The following is a 7,500-nucleotide window of genomic DNA, read 5'->3' on the forward strand; positions in this document are numbered from 1 at the left end:
GTTGTTACTAGTAACCATGTCGACAGCTGGAAAGCTGTTCTCTAACCAATAAAAGGTAAAACTTCTGTATCTGAAGAGGCGGCGTGATTGAGATTTTTAACAGACTAGTATTATGTTGTTTCTAGTAGGCGAGAGCCGAAACATCGACATGTGAACATCTGGTTTTTAAATCATGAGTCAATTCTCCCTAGTATGATACAGTTGTTAGCCGGTATTGGTAACAGTAGAACAGAGATTTGGAGGGCAAAACCTGCTCATGGGAAATGCTCACAGAGCGCTATCTACCAGTACACATAGTATTATGCTGTTTCTAGTACGCGCGAGCCGAAACATCAGCATGTGAAATGTGTAATCGTGGGTAACTCTAAGTGTGTAGAGTACTGTGTAGTAACTAGTAGCCATGCCAAAGCATGCATTGAAACTCTTCGTGATTTAAAAAGCTCAAAGCAAGATTGACGAGGCCGCAAGGCTATGTCTTTCTAAATTCGAACAAATCGAAAGATTGTTCAAAGTACAATTAAACTGATTGATCCTGTCAGTTGCCATATGCTTGTCTGAAAGACTAAGCCATGCATGTGCAAGCGAAGCTTGAAAAAGTGGAACCGCGAATGGCTCATTAAATCAGTTACTATCTATTAGTTGATTTGCAAGCTAAATGAATAACTGCGGTAACCCTGCAGCTAATGCATGCTGATTGTCCGACACTGTCGGAGACTTTTACAAGACTACACCGGGTGATTTGCTAAGTACAGACACATCCCGTGATGAGTCCTAGTAACTGAAAGATCCCAGATAGCTTCGGCTTGGGGACGGAACTTCCGAATTTCTGACCTATCAACCTATGATGGTAGTGTAACGGACTACCATGGTTGTGACGGGTAACGGGGAATCAGGGTTCGATTCCGGAGAGGGAGCCTTAGAAACGGCTACCACATCCAAGGAAGGCAGCAGGCACGCAAATTACCCACTCTCCGCACGAGGAGGTAGTGACTAGAAATAATGATATGAACCTTTATGGTTTGTAATCAGAATGGAATGGACTTAAAAGCTCCATTGATGAACGAGTAGAGGGCAAGTCTGGTGCCAGCAGCCGCGGTAATACCAGCCTCTACAAGCGTATGCAATAGTTGCTGCGTTTTAAAAAGCTCATAGTTGGATCTGTTTGAGTAGAACGGCAACATGGTCTTCAGTTAAATCTGTTGACTCGTTCCGCTCATCCTTCGCATCGAAGAAATAGTTTGCACTTAAATGTGACGAACTGTGGAAACGGTGTTTTCACCCTGAGAAAATTAGAGTGTTCAAAGCATCCTTTGGGATCGAATAATAAAGCATGGAATAATGGAGAATGACCCGCTACTCGATTGATGCCGGTTGGCTGAGTGCGGTAATGATTGAAAGGAACAGACGGGGGCATTTGTATTGCTACGTTAGAGGTGAAATTCTTGGATCGTGGCAAGACAAACTACTGCGAAAGCATTTGCCAAGAATGTTTTCATTAATCAAGAACGAAAGTCAGAGTATTGAAGAGGATTAGATACCCTCGTAATTCTGACCATAAACTATACCAACCTACAATTTGTCAAAGTCGATCTTGACTTGGCAAGAGATTAACCGGGAAACCAAAGTTTATTGGTTCCGGGGGAAGTATGGTTGCAAAATCGAAACTTAAAGGAATTGACGGAAGGGCACCACCAGGAGTGGAGCCTGCGGCTTAATTTGACTCAACACGGGAAAACTCACCCGGTCCAGACATCTTAAGGATTGACAGATTGAATATCTTTCATGATTATATGGGCGGTGGTGCATGGCCGTTCTTAGTTAGTGGAGTGATCTGTCTGGTTAATTCCGATAACGAACGAGATCTTCTCCATCTAAATAATGAAATTCACTATATGTGAATTCAAACACTTCTTAGAGGAACTATGCGGAATTAAATACCGCAGATGAAGTGAGGCTATAACAGGTCTGTGATGCCCTTAGATGTTCTGGACTGCACGCGCGCTACACTGTGTACTTTTAGATTGAGTACTCAGCCCTTGGTCCGAAATGGACTGGGCAATCAGAGAAAAGTACAGCGCTTCAAGGGGATCGTCTGTTGTAACTTGCAGACGTGAACCAGGAATTCCTGGTACTTATGAGTCAACAACTCATAGGGATTACGTCCCTGCCCTTTGTACACACCGCCCGTCGCTACTACTGATTGGATAGTTAAGCAAGAATTGCAAATTCCTACTGTTGGGACTTCGGTCTCCGGCAACGGGATGAAGCGGATCGAGCTTAATTGTCTAGAGGAAGTAAAAGTCGTAACAAGGTTTCCGTAGGGGAACCTGCGGAAGGATCAGTGATTGATTCCTTCGGGCATGGCTGCTGGTAGAGGCCATGTCTGTAGTGCGCATGACGCTCTGTCGCTAGAGATTGCTTGGCAACCAATCTCGAATTATGTATCGAGCTCAAAAACTACTTGTGTGGATACATAGTTCAGCAGTCATGGCAAGGGACTGCTTAAAGGGAGACTAGTTAGCAAAAGCAGCCTAGCAGAACTGCAGCTATCTAGATCTCAGAAGCTGGGTTATAGAAGCCCAGCTATAGACTTGTGAATGAGAAAGGCCTAAAAAGGTCCACAAGTCGCGTGGTTAGAACCGACACGCAAAAATCCCAGCGAGTGACAGAGCGTTGCGCTGTTCAGTGGGAAAGAGTTGAGCTACTCGGGGCGCCCACTGAACTTGCTCCGAGCCAAAGGCTCGAAAAAACACAGCTTAGCCTCAGATCCTTTACATAGAAGGCTAGCTAAAATAAACTTACCTTGGACGAGGGTAAAGTTTAGTCAGTTCTTAGGGGAGAGTAATCCACAGCTTCTCGCCCTCTGAACATTCTCCCAGATATGTAGGTCTGGGAGAGTCTCCTCCTGTTCTTCGGAATCTGGAGGTAGACAAAGACAGTACGATACGATCTTGCATCGGGATGACTAACCGATAATGATCATAATCTGACAATTTTTCCGGCTTGAGGCACCGGAGTCAGATTAAAGACACATACTGAACTAAAGGCGTATGTGCAAAGCTTGTCGGAGTGTAGAGAGTCAAGCTGAGTTGACTCGTCACGTGGTGATGACAACAGCCATGTGCAAAACACTCACAACTTTATCGTCTATGTGGAAAAGGTTGCTAACAGCGCTCTCTATGAGAGGCCCTCGCATATAACTATACGAGGAAAAGGCGATAGAGTTGTTTGAATGTGGGGCAGGTTCATCGACAAGCTAAGTTGATCACATTCTTGTTGTGGCATCCTACTAGAATTGGTCACGGTCTGCACCAACTCTCCCCAAGTTGGCCAGACTTAAAACTAGAAATAAGGTTTGCAGCTATGTGAACCTAGAAACTGTAAAGGAGTTGAAAGAACTTAAAGGAATTGAAAGAGGCCTTGAGGTATATCCTCTTGGTAAAGACCCACAAAAGCTCACAAAAGTGGCTTCGAAGGGCAAAACTGGTTCATCCAAAACAATTGGAGAGCTTAAAGCAGAACCAATTCGAATGAAACACTATTGGTGAAACTTCATCATGAGAACGTCACAAGCTGATCACGCTCTATGATATGACTAGTATTATGTTGCTTCTAGTAGGCTAAGCGCAAGCCGAAACATCAACATGTGAAAGTCGTAGAATTTTGCAATCAAACTGTGGCTAGTACTGTGATGTTACTAGTAACCTGGTGTTCCGTCATATGGCCAAGAGAGCATTTGAAGGCGAAACTTCTGCATGGGAAAGCTGCATCATGATCAAAATTTTATATCGAGTATTATGTTGACGTTAGTAGGCCTTGGCCGAAAACGCAGCATGTGAAAGGTATAGATAAAAGTTATTGTTGCAGTCAGTACTGTGTAGTTACTAGTAGCTGGATTTAAGCTCAAAATGAGACACTGTTGGTGAAACTTCATCATGAGAATGTCACAAGCTGATCAAGCTCTATGATATGACTAGTATTATGTTGCTTCTAGTAGGCTAAGCGCAAGCCGAAACATCAACATGTGAAAGTCGTAGAATTTTGCGATCAAATTGTGGCTAGTACTGTGATGTTACTAGTAACCTTGTGTTACGTCATATGGCCAAGAGAGCATTTGAAGGCGAAACTTCTGCATGGGGAAGCTGCATCATGAACAAAAGTTTATATCGAGTATTATGTTGACATTAGTAGGCCCTGGCCGAAAGCGCAGCATGTGAAAGGTATAGATAAAAGTTATCGTTGCAGTCAGTACTGTGTAGTTACTAGTAGCTGGATTTAAGCTCGAAATGAGACACTGTTGGTGAAACTTCATCATGAGAACGTCACAAGCTGATCACGCTCCATGATATGACTAGTATTATGTTGCTTCTAGTAGGCTAAGCGCAAGCCGAAACATCAACATGTGAAAGTCGTAGAATTTTGCGATCAAATTGTGGCTAGTACTGTGATGTTACTAGTAACCTTGTGTTACGTCATATGGCCAAGAGAGCATTTGAAGGCGAAACTTCTGCATGGGGAAGCTGCATCATGAACAAAAGTTTATATCGAGTATTATGTTGACGTTAGTAGGCCCTGGCCGAAAGCGCAGCATGTGAAAGGTATAGATAAAAGTTAGCGTTGCAGTCAGTACTGTGTAGTTACTAGTAGCTGGATTTAAGCTCGAAATGAGACACTGTTGGTGAAACTTCATCATGAGAACGTCACAAGCTGATCACGCTCTATGATATGACTAGTATTATGTTGCTTCTAGTAGGCTAAGCGCAAGCCGAAACATCAACATGTGAAAGTCGTAGAATTTTGCAATCAAACTGTGGCTAGTACTGTGATGTTACTAGTAACCTTTTCTTACGTCATATGGCCAAGAGAGCATTTGAAGGCGAAACTTCTGCATGGGGAAGCTGCATCATGAACAAAAGTTTATATCGAGTATTATGTTGACGTTAGTAGGCCCTGGCCGAAAGCGCAGCATGTGAAAGGTATAGATAAAAGTTATCGTTGCAGTCAGTACTGTGTAGTTACTAGTAGCTGGATTTAAGCTCGAAGTGAGACACTGTTGGTGAAACTTCATCATGAGAACGTCACAAGCTGATCACGCTCTATGATATGACTAGTATTATGTTGCTTATAGTAGGCTAAGCGCAAGCCGAAACATCAACATGTGAAAGTCGTAGAATTTTGCGATCAAATTGTGGCTAGTACTGTGATGTTACTAGTAACCTTGTGTTACGTCATATGGCCAAGAGAGCATTTGAAGGCGAAACTTCTGCATGGGGAAGCTGCATCATGAACAAAAGTTTATATCGAGTATTATGTTGACGTTAGTAGGCCCTGGCCGAAAGCGCAGCATGTGAAAGGTATAGATAAAAGTTAGCGTTGCAGTCAGTACTGTGTAGTTACTAGTAGCTGGATTTAAGCTCGAAATGAGACACTGTTGGTGAAACTTCATCATGAGAACGTCACAAGCTGATCACGCTCTATGATATGACTAGTATTATGTTGCTTCTAGTAGGCTAAGCGCAAGCCGAAACATCAACATGTGAAAGTCGTAGAATTTTGCAATCAAACTGTGGCTAGTACTGTGATGTTACTAGTAACCTTTTCTTACGTCATATGGCCAAGAGAGCATTTGAAGGCGAAACTTCTGCATGGGGAAGCTGCATCATGAACAAAAGTTTATATCGAGTATTATGTTGACGTTAGTAGGCCCTGGCCGAAAGCGCAGCATGTGAAAGGTATAGATAAAAGTTATCGTTGCAGTCAGTACTGTGTAGTTACTAGTAGCTGGATTTAAGCTCGAAGTGAGACACTGTTGGTGAAACTTCATCATGAGAACGTCACAAGCTGATCACGCTCTATGATATGACTAGTATTATGTTGCTTATAGTAGGCTAAGCGCAAGCCGAAACATCAACATGTGAAAGTCGTAGAATTTTGCGATCAAACTGTGGCTAGTACTTTGATGATGCTTGTAGCCAACCGAATTGGTTGAAAAGCCCAATAAGTAAGCTAACTTGGGAGAGCTTGTTGGAAACCAAATGCTACTAGATTGGTCCAAATACATCCTTCAACAGGGGATCACTTGGCTCGCTTTACGAAGAGGAGCACAGCTATATGTGTTAATTCGGTATGAATCGCAAGATTTGTTTACCGACCTCTCTAACGCAAAAGGCGGTCTCGGCTTCGGCTGTTGACTGCGTCCGATTCAGGGTTATATAACTCTCGATTGAACACATTGATGTTCTATTGTTGGTGCTTCCAATAAAATTGGAACACTTAAAGCAGAACCGATTCAAATAATAGCATTCTGATCAATGATTGCATTCCTTGATCAAGAACTGCTGGAGTCATTGTGATGGCGAATTTTCTTCATAAGAAAATTGCAAAGAGACGGAACTTAATGAGACTAGTATTATGTTGTTTCTAGTAAGCGGAAGCTGAAACAGCAACATGTGAAAATCAAGTTTTGTTCAATGATCTCGAGGCGATAAGTACTATGAAGCAACTAGTAGCCTAAGCATGACTCAGATTTGAGACAGTCAAAAAGACTGGCGAAACTTCTTCACATGAAAGTTACATAGAGAACTACAAATGTATACAGCGAGTATTATGTTGTTTCTAGTAGGCGAAAGCTGAAACATCAACATGTGAAAGTTGTCTGCAAACTGTAGAACGATATGTGATTAGTACTGTGCTGTTACTAGTAGCCAGTCTGACTGTAGAAGCCAAGACAAAGGGAAACTAATGCATCTGAAAAGGACAAGTTATGGAAAGGTATGCACGATAAGTATTATGTTGTTTCTAGTAAGCGGCAGCTGAAACATCAACATGTGAACGTCGTTGTGTACAGTAACCTAGAACTATATAGTCCTTAGTAACGTGCATTTACTAGTACCTGTAATTGGTATTCAGACTCAGGCAGTTTGGAATAGTTTGGCAAAGATGCACCAGAGAAAACTGGGATTTGATACAGAAATTGTTGAATACAAGTATTATGCTGCTTCTAGTAGGTTGAATCCGAAACATCAGCATGTGAAAATTGAAAACATTTCTGGTTCGAATTGTCACAAGTATTTGGTGATCTGAGTAGCCAAACTCACTACAACGCCAATTGAAGGCAAAAATTCTCAACGGGAAAAGCTATTCTCATTGAATGAGCTAACAAGACGAGTATTATGTTGCTTCTAGTAGGCGAAAGCCAAAACATCAACATGTGAAAGTCTTGCTGAACAAATTTAATGTTGTTGAGCTCAGTACCGTGTGAATTAGTAGCCATAATTGGCGAGCGAAAATTGAACTGGCGAAACTTCGTCTTTGGAAAATTGCAGATGCCGAGCACTTATTTTGCAACGAGTATTATGTTGACTGTAGTAAGCGAAAGCCGAAACAGCAACATGTGAAAGCTGTTGAAATTTGTGGTCATTTTGCAATAAGTACAAGGAGTGTAACTAGTAGCCAGGTCAAAATTTGGGATAAGAATGAGCAAAAATTCTGCATGAGAAC

The 7,500-nt window shown here is 42.2% G+C and overlaps 1 pseudogene; it reads left to right on the forward strand.

Annotated features, from left to right (window-relative positions):
• The first annotated feature begins 6,059 nt into the window (after positions 1–6,059).
• LOC142355693 (5.8S ribosomal RNA) lies at positions 6,060–6,211 on the forward strand (annotated as a pseudogene).
• Positions 6,212–7,500: the final 1,289 nt, after the last annotated feature.

This window comes from Convolutriloba macropyga, unplaced genomic scaffold (assembly GCF_964194025.1).
Source record: "Convolutriloba macropyga unplaced genomic scaffold, txConMacr16.3 SCAFFOLD_5994, whole genome shotgun sequence".
NCBI classification, from domain to species: domain Eukaryota; kingdom Metazoa; phylum Xenacoelomorpha; order Acoela; family Convolutidae; genus Convolutriloba; species Convolutriloba macropyga.